Source organism: Lepidochelys kempii, chromosome 8 (genome assembly GCF_965140265.1).
Source record: "Lepidochelys kempii isolate rLepKem1 chromosome 8, rLepKem1.hap2, whole genome shotgun sequence".
Classification (NCBI taxonomy): Eukaryota; Metazoa; Chordata; order Testudines; family Cheloniidae; genus Lepidochelys; species Lepidochelys kempii.
In genome coordinates this window covers 73,705,626-73,723,129 of record NC_133263.1, presented here as the reverse complement: position 1 = coordinate 73,723,129, position 17,504 = coordinate 73,705,626, and positions in this window count along the sequence as shown.

The following is a 17,504-nucleotide window of genomic DNA, read 5'->3' as shown; positions in this document are numbered from 1 at the left end:
TGCCTGGAGGGAGCTCTGGGGGTCTCCTCTGTCTCCCGTGGTGATGGGGAGCTGTGGAGTGGGGGGTGGTCCTGCTGCCTTGCACAGTGGGGGTACTACACAGTTCCCTGCCTCTGCAAGCAGAGGGGGGCCCTGCAGCTCCCCGCGCTGGCTGAGTCACTGAGCTCTTTGGAAGTCATGGATTCTGTGACCTCTGTGACTAAATCCCAGCCTTATAAATGACCGATTTAAAACATCTCAAAGCCGTCCAGTATAATTTTATTCAGTCTTTCATTAAAACTACACAGTAATAGGCAGCTATTTCTGCAGGTCCCTTGTGTGGTCACTAAAACAGGTTTCCCTCCCTTTGCGAGTTCACCACTGCCAGCTGTGACTTTGTCCCATAGACACTGAGTTTCCAGACCTTTCTACAGCTCTAGAAGGAAAGGAAATGTGTCAGTTTACACAGTAAACGCCTCTGATTGGCTAACGTTCCCCACCACCCGGGGAAAGGCAGCTACTGAGAGTGTTTCATGGGCTGGGGGGGCAGTTCCCTCCTGTGAAGGGAGCAGGAGTGCTCCTGGCTCCGGCTAGGGCAGGGGTGGGCAAACTTTTTGGCCCGAGTGCCACATTGGGGTACGAAACTGTATGGAGAGCTGGGTAGGGAAGGCTGTGCCCCCAAACAACCTGGCCCCCACCCCCAATTTTCCCTCTCCCACTTCCCGCCCCCTGACTGTCCCCCTCATAACCTCTGACCCATCCAACCCCCCCTGCTCCTTGTCCCCTGATTGCCCCTTCCTGGGAAACCCCTGCCCCAAATGCCCCCCCCCCGGGATCCCACCCCCTATCCAACCCCTCCTGCTCCCTGTCCCCTGACTGCCCTGACCTATCCACACATGCCAACCTCTGACAGGCCCCCTGGGACTCCCACGCCCTATCCACCCCCCCGGTTCCCTGACCCCTGACTGCCCCAGAACCTCCGCCCCATCCAACCGCTCCCTGTCCCCTGACTGCTCCCCGGGACCCCCTACTCAAATCCCCCCCACACACTGCCCCCTTACCATGCTGCTCAGAGCATCAGGATCTCTCTGCCCGCATGGCAGCATGGCTGCATGGGAGGGGGAACAGCGGGGGAGAGGCTGGGGGCAACCCTCCCTGGCCAGGAGCTCAGGGGCGGGGCAGGACAGTCCCACAGACTGGATGTGGCCTGTGGGTCGTAGTTTGCCCACCTCTGTGCTAGGGGGACTGCCCGGCCCCCTGTGCTGGTTTGTGGCAGCGTGGGGGAGAAGAAACTCTCTCCCTCGGCCTCGGGTGAGTGACTCCCAGCTACCACCTCCATCCCTCCTCAGCCAGTACCAGGAGGGGAGCAGAGGCCTAGCACAGTGTGGAGCAACAGCGTGTGAAGAGGTGTGTTTGCCAGGCCTAGTTGCTGGAGTGTGTGAGGGGGCAGCCAATTAACTAATGAGGGAGTCTCTGTGTGCGTGGGGTGGGGGGGGGGAAAGCAGATTAATTCAGTTGCGGGAGTCTGTAGGGGAAAGAGCAGATCAATTGAGGAGGCCTCTTTTGCGTGTGGGGGGGTGGAAATGGCAGATTAATTTGAGGGGAGTAGCAGATAGCTTGGGGTGGGGCCTTTGTGTGGGGGTGGACACAGCAATTGATGGGGGTAGTGTCTGGAGTCAGGTGACTGGAGGTTTCTAGCTCCTCTCCCTTGATGTGTGTGGGGGGATCCCAGTAGGGAGAGCACACAACAGCTCCCCTGTCACTGGGCTGGGAGCCCACGCAATGTCTCTCTAAGACCTTATCTAAACTGGGCTTTTGCCCGATTCTAACCACTGATGTAGCTTTACCAGTGCAATCCTCAATGTAGGCAGCCAAAGGCATTAATTGGATCCACTGGGTTTATCCCGGCTTTGAAAGCCTGAGGGTAAACTCCACTGGTGCAAAGAGCAACTTTGCCCATTGATGCTAGGTGTTGTGCTGGAACAGTTTCTTTAAAGGCTGTAATTGGGGCAAATCCCCCGTCAAGACAAAGTCTCATTTCATTTCTACAAATTTCTGCATGTTTATGGAAATTATTTGTTATTTTGCTGGAAGATGTTGGCAGATACTCTTAGTATATGTTCGGAATACAAAAAGAATTATGGTAAAATTAGATGGGGAATTTTCCAAACTCCACTATTAATTTCTATTCCTCATTTTAATTTTTCCTTCCCTCTAATTTCTAATAATGGATGAGTTATTGTTTCAGCCCCTACTTGTATCTTCCTCTGTTCCAGCACACTCACTGCCTACTACTGACATTTTACTACTCTAGTAACGTCTGGTGTCTTACTCTTCTATTACCATATCTTACGTTTGACTTCTTATTTGATCTCATTCGATATTTTCTCTTTGTACCAAAAGTTCTTCGAGTGATTGCTCATGTGCATGTCACAATAGGTGTGTGTGCTCGCCACGTGCACTGGTGCCTAAGTTTTTCCGTAGGGGAGTGCCCCGAGTGATGCCACCATGGCGTGGTATAAGGGGTGCTGTGTGCTCCCCCCACCCTCAGTTCCTTCTTGTTGCCAGTGAAGGTGCTTCGGAACTGCTGTGCTCCAGCTTTCTGCTGTAGCTTTCCCTGTTTGGACTGTCATTTAGTTCATAGATAGTTAGTACCTGTAGTGTAAAAAAAAAAAAAAAAGTTAGAGTAGAGAAGTGCGCCAGGGTCAGGGCATGCCCCAGGGGCGAGGGACCCCTCAATAGCCCAGCCCTGAAGGCAGGGGGACCGTGGAGCTCCCATGCACCGCAGGGGTGGGGGACCTGGGAGCCCCAGCAGCAGTGGGTGCTGAACCCACCTACCCCTTTTGTCAGGGATATTTTTAGTGAAAGTCAGGGACAGGTCACAGGTTATTGCCTATGCCCTGTCCCTGACTTTTACTAAAAATATTCCTGACAAAAAACTAGCCTTAATACTAAGTATTTTTTTTAGTTGTGTAATATTATTCATGAGCTGTAGATGGTGCCATAACCAAAATATCTTTACCTATTGTTCGCTTGGGTCTGCACATTTTGTGTCACTTACTATTCATCCTTTTGCTGAATGATTGCCATTTGTTTTCCAAACCTAGCTGTAAAACTACCTTCTCAGAATGCCTTTTTCCATCATAAATATAGTATTTTCAGTAATTTATTTAATAAAGGAATTACACCTAAACCTGTACAAAGGATCAGTGACTAAATCTTTCCTAATCTTTGTCCACAGAAGAAGAACTGAAAAGGTGCAGTGCCAAAAATTTGAGATGTTCCTTATTAGGGTGAAACTAACAGATGACCAATACATAAATTTTTTATGCCAGATCCCATATTCCTTGCGCACCCAGCTTCAGTGGCAGTTTTTGTGTGTCCAGTGAATTGAAGACCTGTGTGAAGAAAAGAGAAGCAAAAGACTGGATAAATGTAGATCTTTAATTCTAATAGTGTGTATCATCTTCTGTTAGTAATTTAGACAATGTCTTTCACAGTCCAGTGTAATGTACATCTTTCTTGACAATCTCACTGTTGCTTCTCAGTAGCTTTCCAGTTTGCTTCCCACTTGTGCTAATTGTTTCCATTGTCTGAAACTACTTGTATTTCTCTGATGCATCCCCCTTTCTTCTGAAATATCAGAATAAGTTTCTCATACAACTGTGTTATCTGGCGCCCAAATATGGCGGTGGATGCACTAGAAATACCAGGATGGGTAGATAGACAGCTATGTGAAATAAAAGCCTGGGTTATAGTAAAAACAAACCAATTTCTTGAGGCTCTTCGCCATCAGTATGCTTGAGGTTATATTTTCAATTTTTTTTAAAATAGATTGTTTTATTTTTCCAATAACTTTTCTTCATGAGACATGCCAAATCTTGCTCACTGAGAGGGAAATGCATTTGTTTGGGAGCTGAGTAACTTTCAATAATCTTCCCCCCTATAACAAAGAAATTTGCAATGTATTTCATTGAGAGATTTAAAATCTCTGTGATCAGTTTTTCAAATCTGGTTCATTCAGGGTGGTTCCCTCAAGGTCTCTTCATGGAGAGCTCTCATTGAAATGAGTCTCTAATCACCCAGGAGCCTCTGTGGTGGGTCATATGATCCCTCCTGCTCATGGGATCACACCTGGTTTTGAAGACACATGAACTCCTGCTCTGTAAGATAAAGTGACAGCATGCTGGAAAATATATGAATGTGATTGGCTATTACTCCACATGTTGTTGCTAGTGAGAATTTAATTAACAATTTTAAAGGTATCTTTCAATGAATAGTTCAACTTAATCTACTGTTGTACAGCCTTTCCTTATTTATTAGATTATTTTAAATGAATAAATGGCCATCTGCCACTTGTTTCTTTTTCTACTGATTGTACAAAGGGACAGATTCCCACCCATCCTCTTCCAAAGTCAACTCCATCACATTAAACTTTAGCTAGAAGTTTAAAATTCTGACACACCTTGTAGTGTCCTACAATTCCTGTTGACTCTCTCATATTCTCTCTTCTGCACACACACAGGAACCAGTTGCAGATACTGAGACAGAATTAAGATAGGCTAGAAACAATATTATGTTTACGTTACATTTTATTTCTTCCTGTTAGTTCAATAAATTATTGGATAAGCTGTCCCAGTCATCTTTGAAATGCTGCAACATCCTCTGGCTTGAAGTAGGAGTAAAGCCAGATAAAACACCCATAAAAGCCACAGACACAGGGGGTCAAGATTCAAAGGAGACTTGAATTTTTTACTTCAACTTTCAACTGAAATTATGTTTCCAAACATCTGCTGACGTTTCTGTGGGTACAGCCTCCTCATAAAGAGAGGACTTGGTGCCAGTATTTCAGTGAGAAATAGTGCAGTATGAGGATGCTCATGCAGTTGGTATTTTGACGAAATGTAAGGGGGCACTCAGGCATTCCCTTGGGGAAGGAAAGGTCATTTCCATGGAAAATATCTTTCAAAGACCAGACTTGGGAACTTGCTATGGTTTCAGGCTACGACCTCTGAAACTTTTTTTGCTGGGGCTATATTTCTCCACCTGCTGAAAGAGAAACCCTAAACGTTTGTGAAATTCTCAGAAGATAACTAATATAGTGCTTGTTATTGAGAACAATCCCCATATACTTTATATTCTGAAATACACCCACCTCTGGAGTGGAATTCAGCAGTCACACTGCACCAATAACACTACTCAGCAATTTTTTAGAGAAATGAGATCTTCCCCAGTTGAACTTAAATGGGAATGTAAAATAGAATAAGTCCTGCCCTGCCCTGCAGGCATAGAAGACTTACAATGTAGAAGAACCTCTCTGCTTTCACTGTATAGAGTGGAAGGCTATGGAGAAAAAATGGGGGGACAGGGAGTGCATATCTGCCGCACATAAAACAGAAGTGCTGTGGGTCATCAACTCTTCACACCAAGGCCAAGCAGAGTCTTGGGAGTGGGGAAAATGGGCCACAGAGAGACTAGCTACAGTATGATGATCCACTGATGTAAAATCTCTGCAAGAAAAGGAGGGATGTGGCAGCCACAGCTAGGGTTACAACATGTGGTGTTTCATGTCCTGAGGACAGCATTCTACCTCTCCTGACCAACAGCGTTGCACTTTACAAGGTCTGTTTGCTCAGGAATTGTACAAGTGGCTAGGATTTGGGCCCATATAATTACCCAACTAGAAATTTTCCAAAGGGATTGCCCAGGGTCTTTAATAGATAGGAGTTTTACAACTTGGTCAAAAGCTAGAAATGTCTTCTCAAATGTTTAACATGATGCAGACATCTGTACTGAGAAGGAGATAAATAAGCATTATTGCACACCCTTGACTCTATTTTGAATGCTAATTTCATTTGATATAGTTTCCATATCTGATACAAACTTCTTATGCAGATGAATATGATTATGTTTGAGTGGATCACAAAACTAAGGTAGTGGTTTGTGCCGAAATACCATGGTGATTGGTGCATCTTCTAAGAATTAGTTGACCACACTTTTATATTTAATGAACATCTATAAATGCAGGTTTCAGAGTAGCAGTCGTGTTAATCTGTATTCACAAAAAGAAAAGGAGTACTTGTGGCACCTTAGAGTCTAACCAATTTATTTGAGCATAAGCTTTCGTGAGCTACAGCTCACTTCATCTGATGCATAAAAGTGGAAAATGCAGTGGGGATGTTTTTATATACACAGACCATGAAAAAATGCGTGTTTATCACTTCAAAAGGTTTTCTCCCCCAACCCCACTCTCCTGCTGGTAATAACTTATCTAAAGTGATCACTCTCCTTACAATGTGTATGATAATCAAGGTGGGCCATTTCCAGCACAAATCCAGAGTTTAACAAGAACGTCTGCGGAAGGGGGAGAGGGGCGGGGGAAGAGGGTAGGAGAAAACAAGGGGAAATAGGTTACCTTGCATAATGACTTAGCCACTCCCAGTCTCTATTCAAGCCTAAGTTAATTATATCCAATTTGCAAATGAATTCCAATTCAGCAGTCTCTCGCTGGACTCTGGTTTTGAAGTTTTTCTGTTGTAATATCACAACTTCCATGTCTGTAATCGCGTGACCAGAGAGATTGAAGTGTTCTCCGACTGGTTTATGAATGTTACAATTCTTGACATCTGATTTGTGTCCATTTATTCTTTTATGTAGAGACTGTCCAGTTTGACCAATGTACATGGCAGAGGGGCATTGCTGGCACATGATGGGATATATCACATTGGTAGATGTGCAGGTGAACAAGTCTCTGATAGTGTGGCTGATGTTATTAGGCCTTGTGATGGTGTCCCCTGAATAGATATGTGGGCACAGTAGGCAGCAGGCTTTGTTGCAAGGATAGGTTCCTGGGTTAGTGGTTCTGTTGTGTGGTATGTAGTTGCTGGTGAGTATTTGCTTCAGGTTGGGGGGCTGTCTGTAGGCAAGGACTGGCCTGTTTCCCAAGATTTGTGAGAGTGATGGGTCATCCTTCAGGATAGGTTGTAGATCCTTGATGATGCGTTGGAGAGGTTTTAGTTGGGGGCTGAAGGTGATGGCTAGTGGCATTCTGTTATTTTCTTTGTTGGGCCTGGCCTGTAGTAGGTGACTTCTGGGTTCCTCAGACGTTCTTGTTAAACCCTGGATTTGTGCTGGAAATGGCCCACCTTGATTTTCATACACATTGTAAGGAGAGTGATCACTTTAGATAAGCTATTACTAGCAGGAGAGTGGGGTGTTGGGAGAAAACCTTTTGAAGTGATAAACACGCATTTTTTCATGGTCTGTGTGTATAAAAACATCCCCACTGCATTTTCCACTTTTATGCATCAGATGAAGTGAGCTGTAGCTCATGAAAGCTTATGCTCAAATAAATTGGTTAGTCTCTAAGGTGCCACAAATACTCCTTTTCTTTTTATCTATAAATGTCTTATACAGGATTAATAAATGATTAACAGATGTCTTAAGTGTTTAATCAAGTGTAATAAATTATTATAGACTCCGGCAGTCAGTAGTTTGCTTATAAACAGGGTGGATTTGATTTAAATCAAATTTAAATCATAATTTAAATCACTAGTCAGGAAGACTCGATTTAATCATGGATTTCTACATAAAAGTGCATTCTTGTTGGTTGTTATAACCTTAATATATATTCTTCACAACTCAGAGATTTCATTTTTAGAAGGTACACACTATACATTTTTAAAGTGATTTATTTTGAAAACTTTTCAATTAGTTTTACAGCTATATAAGAAAATGAATGATTATTTGGTTATTTCATTTACCACAGGTAATTGAAGCAGATATTTATGAAGTCATTGGGAGGTGAACTATCTCAAATGCAACACATTAATCATTAATATTTGGAGGATTTTCTTGCCATGCTGTATTAGGAGGAGAACATCATCAGACAGACATTTAAATTCTTTTATTTAACTAAAACAACATTATGTATTCTGGATTTTTTTTCTTCAACAGCAAACATAATATTTTAGCAAAACAAGCATATGAATTTTTGAATTTAGTTAAACATTAAAGTTTTTTAAAATCAGATTTGTTTTTGTTAAAATTGTTTTTAACTAAAATAGTTAAATGAAAATTTAAAAAAAAATTAAATCAACTACGTCAGCCAGGTCAACATGAGAAACTTCAAATATTGGCTTCTGCAGCTAACTCAGTCGTCTTCACCTTCATTTTCCTGTTTGTTCATAATCTGGAAAAGAAAAACAAGCTTTCCTGCTTTTTCAGGTCCCAAATGCTTTCTCAATTTGGAATGAATTAGTTCAAAGGAAGAAAATATTCTTTCTACACTGGCAGAAGAAGCTACTGCTGTTAAGAGTGAGATTATCACTTCAACAGTCTCTGAATCCAAGTGCTTAAGTGACTTCCACCAGTTCACTGGTGTGACTTTCTTTAAAACATCATCAGCAAACATATATTTCTTGAATGGTTCCCTCTTAGCTCTGAAGTTTACTATAGTTGGCATTGTGGAAGGATGATTGCTGGATGTCCAACTCCTCTTCTTCAGCAGTTAAGGTTTGACCCTGGTACCGAATACTGAGAATATTTGCAAGAAAATGAGCTGGAGATAGTGCTTGTCCCATTCGTTTTTTTAATGCTTGTAATTTAACTCTGTCATTGCATATTTCTCTTTTTAAGATCTCACTCAGTTCCTTCCAAATTTCAACAGCACCAGCAACAAAACAGCTATTTCCCTGCATTTTGTTCAAGGCTACAGAAATAGGCCTCAGGGTACTCAGCATGTGTTCAACATTTCTCTTAAGCCCAATTTTTTCATGATTTTGTTCACGAACTGTCGTCAGAGTAAGCCAGTTCTTGACAGTGCTCAAAACAGTCCACTACTGAGTTCCATCGCATGTCTTGTAGGAGAGTTAGCTTGGTTCCTCCCACTTTTTTCAGAGCAGCTATTGCAAAGTGGTTGTTACGGAAGTGTCAGGGTTCCTTCCCCACTATGAACTCTAGGGTACAGATGTGGGGACCCGCATGAAAGACCCCCTAAGATTATTCTTACTAGCTTAGGTTAAAAACTTCCCCAAGGTACAAACTTTGCCTTGTCCTTGAACCGTATGCTGCTGCCACCAAGCATTTTAAACAAAGAACAGGGAAAGAGACCACTTGGAGAAGTCTTTCCCCAAAATATGCCCCCAAGCCCTACACCCCTTTTCCTGGGGAAGGCTTGATAATAATCCTCACCAATTTGTACAGGTGAACACAGACCCAAACCCTTGGATCTTAAGAACAATGAAAAAATCAATCAGGTTCTTAAAAGAAGAATTTTAATTAAAGAAAAGGTAAAAGAATCACCTCTGTAAAATCAGGATGGAAAATACTTTACAGGGTAATCAGATTCAAAACACAGAGGATCCCCCTCTGGGCAAAACCTTAAAGTTACAGAAAACAGGAATAAACCTCCCTCTTAACACAGGGAAAATTCACATAAAACAAAAGAAACTAATCCGCCTGGCCTGGCTTACCTATACTGGTTGCAATATTGGAGACTTGGATTAGGATGGGTTGGAGAAGATGGATTTCTGTCTGGCCTCTCTCAGTCCCAAGAGAGAACAAACACGTAAACAAAGAGCACAAACAAAAGCCTTTCCCCCCCCCCCCCGCACCCCACCAGATTTGAAAGTATCTTGTTCCCTTATTGGTCCTTTGGGTCAGGTGCCAGCCAGGTTAGCTGAGCTTCTTAACCCTTTACAGGTAACAGGATGTTGCCTCTGGCCAGGAGGGATTTTATAGCACTGTATACAGAAAGGTGGTTACCCTTCCCTTTATATTTATGACTGGAAGTATTTTGCAATTTCAACAACTTTAGCCTTTATTTCTGGAACACTGAAGGCTTTGGCTAGAAGGTGCATCAAATGAGCACTGCAACCGTATGTTGTTAGCTTGGGACTCTCTTCTAAATAATTTCTTCTCATCTTGGATACATTTGCAGTATTGTCTGTGACCAAGCTGCATACTAGACATTTGAATTTTTTTTCACAGTTTGTTATAGCTTTTACTGCTACTTCTTGTAAGTATTCTGCTGTGTGTGCATTTCCTGACGTATCAATTGTTTCTTTAAAGAAGACATTCCCTTCTTCTGTTGTCACACAAGCACATACAATAGGATTATTGTGGACATTGCTCCACTCATCAAGACTCAGGTTAACAATTTTACCCTCTAGACCTTTTGCACACTGCTCAATTTCTCTTTCATACACTTTATCCAGCAATTTGCCTGCGACATCTACTCTGTTGAGTGGACTGTATCCTTGTCTTAATGACGACTGTACCATGTTAATGCAGTGTGGGTTCTCAATCATGTGGAAAGGAGAGTTTGTTGCAAAAACAAACAGGCAATTTTTTCATCAATCACCTCTTTTTGTAATCTGCTGGTTCTCATCACAAATTTATCTATGGTTGTTTCTGGATGATGGAGATTTTTTTTTCTTTTTGCTACAGGTGATATACTGTGGCTATGTGAAATACATGATGTGACTGAAACATTATCATTGGCAGATAACTCTGAAACTATAGAAAATGATGGTGATGTTGAAGGTGGATAGTCTTGAGAATCCTCTATGTTAAGGATGGATTCTCCGAAACAAAATAAGTCAATGCAGTTATTTAATTATTATTACCATACTGCCCATTTAGTATTACTCATTGCATTCACTGACACTCAGTACTACTTTAAAGGTGAAATTGTAAAAGGAAAATCTGCCTATTTCAGCTATTTATTTTTTATCACAACTGCATCTAAAATGATAGTACCATAGGGTAACAACTATATTTTTTGCTCAAACATGAGAATTCAAGAATAGTCCAGAAGGAAGACAGACAGTCCTTTTGGAAAAGTATGAAATAAAAAAAGTTTACCAACCTGAAGATCCTGCATGTTCAGACATATTCCTTTCATCAGCTTCAAAGCAGCTTTGTCCTAAGAAGGAACGCCTCTCATGATGTTGTTTCATTAGGGCAAACAGGCCTTGCATTTCTTTGTTGCACTGTTTGCATTTTGCACAAATGCCTGTCTTACCCACAGGTAGAGGAACTTCATTAAAATATTCCCAAACTGGTTATCTTTTACAGCCTGCTGCTATTATAGGTTTTCCCTTCTAATGAGAGAATGGTATGGTAGATCTCAAATCAATGAAGGCTACACTCAGAAAGACCTCAAGACTTCTAGAATGTGCTGCTCAAACAGTTTCATTTTTGTTTCTACTGCCTGTCCTCCCTTCTCACATTTATCTCCAGACTTCTTGTCCAGATCTATTCTGCCCCCAACAATCTTCTATTCATTGAACTTTTTGAAACTTTGCACTTTTAGAAAGAGGTAAGGGATTGACTCTGTGAACACAAATTTTCAGAGGGACAATAGGTTTGAGGTCTGTTATTTCTCACCTCTATATATTTATTTATTTATTTGTTTGTTTGTTTAAAAACATTTTTGCTGTTAACAACATGTTATCTCTGGAGACACAAATCCACAGTTTGAGAACTGTAAAACTAAGCCTCTCTGATGGTATCTTCTAAACTGAGCACTGAGTCCCATTGGGTAGGTAGAAAGATTAACCTAAATAATCTATACAGAAGCCCCTGGAACTCCATAAAATTGGGTCCCCAATCCATGAACAATTGGAACTCATTTACAAAACTTTTCCTAAATATTACATGAATATATTCTCATACTATAGAATTAGAATTTATAATCCCTATTCCATGATGAGCAATCTTTAAGCTATAATGTATCTTAATTAAAACTATCTTTAGATAGGTTTTTTTCCTCAAAAAGCATTTTATCAAAAAAATCTGATTTTTAAATTTTTTTTTAAATCATTGATTTTTATCCACCGTGCTTATAAATGATATATAAATCAGATGGTTGTAACACCATCTACTGATGTGCTGACAAATACCTATACCACATATTACTCATGTCTGTAGCATGCTCATAACATCTATTAATGATTTTGTAACTCTTTTTATAAACTATTTGTAAATGTGTATTTAACTTTTCCTCATCTCCAAAGAGAATTAAAGCCCCACCTTTTAGTGTGGATAGATTTTAAGATTTCTAAGTGGCAACATTGTGCTTTGTCTATCCCATCATTCATAAAACTAAAGCACTTACAAGTGTGGGAATGACTAGTTTTGGAAATTTAATGACCTCAGCCTAGTTGAGGTTAAGCAGGCAGAGAGATACTTTCTTTAGAAAAAAAAGTTATTCCTCTACAAAAATTTAAATATATTGATCTGTTTAAAAAAAGATTTAAATGTATCAAACTTAAGGCTAATAAATGGGCAAGTAGAATATTTTAAGTGGTAAATGAATAAGTGATAAATGAAGTGCAGGATATTTTTTGGAGATTGAGGACTGGATTGCAGGATCTTATGTCCTCTGGCTGCATCTTATGAGGTTATAGATTGTGTAATGGTTGATATAACTTCCATTAGTATGTTCAGAAGAATTCTAGGGAATTCTGTCTACTATGGTCTATTACATTGATTGAATCATCTTTCAAAATTCCATTAATCTTAGCATTATAGGAAGAAGTTCTCGCAAACATATTGAAGTGTGATTCTTGCTTATTGTAGTAGTCCGTGGGAGTTTTGCTGTCAAAATTTATTGGAAGCAGGATCAGGGCCATATAACTTTTTTTTCCCAAAATAGTCAGATTTTGGGGGTTTGCAATGTAATGGAGAATAATCTATGCCCTTTGTTTCAATTTACAGTGAAACTGGCCCAAGAAATATTAGGCAATTTCTCGTAGTAGGAGACTCGTCCAAATGTAAAAAGTAAATTCTGCTGCATCTGTATTAGAAGACCATCATCAGGTAGCAACCAATTTTTGTTACTCTGGACAAGTCTCACTGTATATGCATTCCAGAAAATGTTCTTTCATTAATACATTTTTATTCTATTGCTTTCCTAATCTATCATGTTCAGCTTGATTTTAGACTACTATGGTATTAGTTTTCTTTACTGCCTCTACAGTCCAAGCAATGTTTTCAAATTTCATGAATTTCATTTGTCTTAGTGAGATCTTACATTTTTGTTTGAGTCATAATTATGGATCATTTTAACACTGAAAGAAAATGACTTAAGGATTGCTCATTTGGTACGTTTGTTTGGTAAGGTACCAAATGGTGCTTACAGTGTCCAGAAAGATTAACTGAATAGCTATTTCATGGTGTAAGTTTTGTGCAGAGCAGTGTTGAGTAACACACCGATGGTACTGTATTAGTACAACAAAGCCGTCTCTGAATCACAGCCCCACTTCAGTATTCTTAATACCATATTGGGATAGGAGAGGCAGAGTTCTTAGGCCAAATTCATCCCTGCAATAATACCATCAAAGTCAGATGAGGGGTCTTGGGATATGGTTGAACCTTTAGATCTATGATCTCCAACCTTTTTATGCCCAAGATCACTTTTTGAATCTAAGGGCAACTCAGGATCTACCCTTTTCTGAGGCCCCGCCCCTTCCTCAAAGCCCTGCTCTGCTCACTCCATCCCCCCCCTCCATCGCTCACTCTCCTCCACCCTCACTCATTTTCACCGGGTTGGGATAGCAGGTTGGGGTTCAGGCTCTGGGCTGGGGCCAAGGCATTCGCAGTGTGGGAGGGGGCTCTGGGCTGAGCCTCTGGGTTGGAGTGTAGGAAGGAGTGAGGGGTGGAAGCTCTAGGTGGGAGTTTGCATGCAGAAGGGGCTCCAAGCTGGGGCAGAGTGTTGGGGTGCTGGCTCTGGGAGGGGGCTCAGGGCTGGGGTGCAGGAGGAAGTTTCAGGTGCTGGCTCTGGGAGGGGGCTAAGGGTGGGCCTTGGGGTGCAGGAGCAGGTATGGGGTGCTGGCTCTGGGAGGGAGTCAGGGCTGGGGTAGGGGGTTGGGGTTGTGGAAGGGGTACGGGGTGCTGGCTCTGGGAGGGAGCTTCAGGCTGAGGCAGAGTGTTGGGGTAGAGGAGGGGGTTTGGAGTGCTGGCTTTGAGAGGGAGGTCAGGGCTGGGGGTTAGGGTGCAGGAGGGGGTTTGAGGTGCTGACTCCGGGAGGCGGCTCAGGGTGGGGTTTGGGGTGCAGGAGGGAGTATGGGGTGCTGAGTCTTGGAGGGGGCTCAGGGTGGGGTTTGGGGTGCAGGAGGGGGTATGGGGTCCTGGCTCCAGGACAGGGATCAGGGCTGGGGGTTGGGGTGTGGCCTCCCTCCAGGCAGCACTTACCTCCGGCAGCTCCTGGTCGGCGGCGGGCGTAGCAAGGCTAAGGCAGGCTCCCTGCCTACCCCAGCCCGACACTGCTCCTGGAAGGGGCCAACACGCCGCTGAGGCCCCTGAGGGGGGCAGGGGGCACGTGGCCAATGGGAGCTGCAGGGGTGGTGCTTGCAGGCAGAAACAGTGTGCAGAGGGAGACCCCTGCACCCCCCCACCCCAGGGCCATGTTCCCTTAGCGGCAGCCCCGCTGCACCGCCGGAGATTGTGATCGATCGGGAGATCCTCTAGCATCGACCAGTCAATCATGATCGACCAGTTGGTGACCACTGCTTTAGATTGAATGGTTTATAACAAGCAGGCCGCAAAAATTATTTGACTAATTATAAGTTTTATATGCTACATGGCAATGAAACAAATATTAGTATACAAACTGCTGCATAGAGTATGACAGGTTTCAGAGTAACAGCCGTGTTAGTCTGTATTCGCAAAAAGAAAAGGAGTACTTGTGGCACCTTAGAGACTAACCAATTTATTTGAGCATAAGCTTTCGTGAGCTACAGTTCACTGAGCTGTAGCTCACGAAAGCTTATGCTCAAATAAATTGGTTAGTCTCTAAGGTGCCACAAGTACTCCATTTCTTTTTGCATAGAGTATGGAAGCCTCAACCCTTCTAATGCCTTTTTTAAAATATGGTAAATTACTGCAGGAACACAGTAAAAAGTATTGACACAGAAAGTGGCTGTTACAGCCAGAGAAAACTACCTGTGAGAATGGCTAATGTGGGACATTTGTGGAAGCAACCAAACAAAATATGATGTATGAGAAACTGAAAACCAAAAAAATGGAAGATGGGCTAAATTATTTTGGGAAGTAGTGGTTAAATTAATGACTTGATGTGCAGAGCACCTCTGAAAACCTAAGGCATGATCTTTTATATTGATACAGGGCCTTGCTGGAAAACCAGGCCACCTATGCAAAATGTTTATTTTCTGCATGTGATAGGGAGTTAAAGGCTACAATGCAAATTCGCAGCTTGACATTTATATTCAAAAGAAAAAGTGCTAGAGTTTTAACATAAATAAGGCCAAATACGTAGCAAAATTCAAAGAGGGATTTCATATATAAAAATGAAAGTACCCAGAATTATAATAGTTCGCTAAATAAAAAGTTTTGGAGTGGATATAAAGCTGCATGCTTCATGGTTTAACCCAGTCTCTAACTATTGGGCATTAGGGTGAGACCTTAAAGGGGACAGATTACCACTCATCTGCTTCCTGTGAGGTTTGTTGCACATTTCTCTGAAGCAACTAGTGCTGGTCACTGTTGGACACAGGATACTGAGCTAGAAGGACTAAAAGTCTGATCCAGTCTGGCAATTCCTATGTTCACAATGTAATACATATTAGCATCATACAAATATTATATAATATCCTACCGTAATGGTCCATGTGATACAATAGTGAGATGTACAACAGAGAGAAGCAGTCCCTTCCTGGTGATTTCTTGATCCCTAGTATCTCCCAAGTGCAAGGTTGTCCCCTTCGAGGATTTTTTTTTCTCCACCAGAGGCTGTTCTGGGGCTGGCACACTAAAATGTGGCAGAGCCCAAGGAGCTGTAGCTCTTAAGAGTATGTCTACACAGCTGTCGCGAGCGAGTCTCACAGTCTGGCCCCACAGATTTGTGCTGGTGGGGCTCATGCTAGCTCACTCAAAGTAACAGTATCAGGGGGTAGCCGTGTTTGTCTGTATCCACAAAAACAAGGAGTCCGGTGGCACTTTAAAGACCAACATATGTATTTGAACATAAGCTTTCGTGGGTAAAACCCCCACTTCTTCAGATGCATGGAGTGAAAATTACAGATGCAGGCATTATTATATTGACACATGAAGAGAAGGGAGTTACCTCACAAGTGGAGAACCAGTGTTGACAGGGCCAATTCAATCAGGGTGGATGTGGTCCACTCCCAATAACTGATGAGGAGGTGTCAATTCCAGGAGAGGGAAAGTTGCTTTTGTAATGAGCCAGCCACTCCCAGTCCCTATTCAAACCCAAATTAATGGTGTTAAATTTGCAAATGAATTTTAGTTCTGCTGTTTCTCTTTGAAGTCTGTTTCTGAAGTTTTTTTGTTCAAGTATGGCTACTTTTAAATCTGTTAGAGAATGTCCAGGAAGATTGAAGTGTTCTCCTACTGGCTTTTGTATGTTACCATTCCTGGTGTCCGATTTGTGTCCATTTATTCTTTTATGTAGGGACTGTCTGGCCAATGTACATGGCAGAGGGGCATTGCTGGCACATGATGGCATATATAACATTAGTAGACGTGCAAGTGAATGAGTCTCTGATGGTGTGCCTGATGTGGTTGGGTCCTCTGATCTTGTCGCTAGAGTAGATATGGGGACAGAGTAGTCAACGAGGTTTGCTACAGGGATTGGTACCTGGGTTAGTGTTTCTGTGGTATGGTGTGTAGTTGCTGGTGAGTATTTGCTTCAGGTTGGGGGGCTGTCTGTAAGCGAGGATTGGACTGCCTCCCAAGATCTGGGAGAGTGAGGGATCGTTTTCCAGGATAGGTTGTAGATGGTTGATAATGTGCTGGAGAGGGTTTAGCTGGGGGCTGTACGTGATGGCCTGTGGTGTTCTGTTATTTTCCTTGTTGGGCCTGTCCTGTAGTAGGTGTCTCGCTCTGTCAGTCTGTTTCCTCACTTCCCCAGGTGGGTATTGTAAGAGAAACAGCAGAACTAAAATTCATTTGCAAATTTAACACTATTAATTTGGGCTTGAATAGGGACTGGGAGTGGCTGGCTCATTATAAAAGCAGCTTTGCCTCTCCTGGAATTGACACCTGTCAACACTGGTTCTCCACTTGTGAGGTAACTCCCTTCTCTTCATGTGTCAGTATATTTATATCTGCATCTGTAATTTTCCATGCATCTGAAGAAGAGGGGTTTTTACCCACGAAAGCTTATGCTCAAATAAATTTGTTAGTCTTTAAGGTGCCACCAGACTCCTTGTTTCAAAGTAACAGTGTAGATGTTATGGCTTGGACTGGAGCTCAGGCTCTGAAGCCTAGGGAAGCAGTCAATGCAACAGCTACACAGCTGTTTTTAGCGCACTAGCCCAAGCTATGCTAGCATTAGTCTATTGCTTTCAGCAGTTGTGTAGACATACCCAAAGTGGACACTTGTACAGAGCTGCATCTTTCTCTCTTCCAGCTAGAAAGTACCTGTTATGCCCCACACATCCTTTAGTTTTCTCTCCTGTTGCTGAGGAGATGGCACATTATCACAGTTCAAAACATTATTGCTTATATTGCTACTACTGTGTGATTAAGGTCAAACA